The following is a 1,727-nucleotide window of genomic DNA, read 5'->3' on the forward strand; positions in this document are numbered from 1 at the left end:
ATATTAAATAGTAATTCATTCTATATGCTACATTAAATATTAAAAATCTAAAAATGTTATGTAATTAGTTGAAAGACAAAATATTCATTAAAAAGTATTCGGGCATCTCTACTCTTTAAAGGATAAATAGTTCCATTTTTTTAAATATTTTTCTTTACACTAAAAACTAAATCATTTTATTATGAGACAATTGTGTTAAATCAATATATAAAGACCATAATGACTACGAAAGATTGAATGATTATTTTAATCTCTATGTGTAAATTATTCCTTCATTTTACTGAAGTAATGCTGATCGAAAGATGGAAGATCGTGCAATGTTTCACTGATAATAATGTAGACAAATTACTTGGTGCATCTTTAATTGCACTATTATTTTGAATGATAATTATAGTCATTGTATTCTTTTTTTTCATCGATATAAGGAAAAATGTATTTATCTTTGATAACTTATACTATCAAATTACTTATTTTTATCCATATAAATTCATCTTTATTTGTTTGATGATGACCCATTATTCTTTTCATTCTATAGTTTAAGTAGTGTACCTCTTATATTATTATTTCTCTACTTCATTTATACTTTTGGTAAATAAAGACGATTTTTTAATTGTAATTTCTTGTGGGAGAAGTGCCAACAAAAAGTCAAAAAATATATAGTGATTATATATTTCTTTTTCCATATGCGTATTGTTCTGATTAAAGTCATAAAGTCATAAAAACGATGTGTATGTTGTTGCATTTTTTCCCTTTGTTTATTTTGTTTATATGTTTTCTCTCTATTAAATTTTTTCAATTTGATTTTCTCTAAATTTATGATTGTTCGAAGTGTATCTTTATTTAGGCTAAAATTAATCTTTAGTGATTATAATACAAATTGGCTAATTACTATCTAAAGTTTTAAATTTACCGTTTGTTGCTTAAAATAAATTTTAAAAATTAAAATAAGATCCCTCATTTGATGTTCCTTGTAACAATTTTAAAAGTTTATTTGTAATTTTTGCATCTTATTATTCGTTACATGCATGTGCACGTAGAATTCTAATTATTCTAATGAATGCATAAAAATTAGCATGTGATACACGTGCAATTCTAGTGTCTTTAATCTAGTATATGTATAAAAGCACATGAAACTTTCAAGTGAGAAGAAAACGTTGGACATTATTGGCGCGATAAAGGCTGCTAGACACGGGCTGATAATGTATCTATGAGCACAAATCTGAATTGGGGCAGATGAATGGATTCATATAACAACTCCAAGTGGGCTCCCGAGTGTACATGTACAAATAAAAAAAACAATTGACAAATATTATTAGCACACATGGTTTACTAAAGAAAGGATAATCAATAGTTTTACAACTTTAATCCTATCACCACGATAAACTAGTACAGTTTGCTAACAAAGTAAAAGATAAACACTTACCAAAGGGAATACTATAACTAACATATTAATGGATTCTCATTCCATTATTATCATCTATTTTATGGGAAAAGTTCCATGGTATCCAAGAATATCAATATGCACAAACTTCATATGGTGAAAATGATAGATAAAATTAATACATAACACCTACCATTGTTGTCACATAGGAAATACTCTATTAGCTAGTAACATGATAATATTTCAATCCTCTTAAGCACACATCATGAAAACATAAAATAATTGTACCCATACTGATCAAAATTTGAGGATAAACTTTTTATAAAAAGTTGAAACAGAGCATGAG

Source organism: Solanum lycopersicum, chromosome 8 (assembly GCF_036512215.1).
Source record: "Solanum lycopersicum chromosome 8, SLM_r2.1".
In the NCBI taxonomy this organism is placed as follows: domain Eukaryota; kingdom Viridiplantae; phylum Streptophyta; class Magnoliopsida; order Solanales; family Solanaceae; genus Solanum; species Solanum lycopersicum.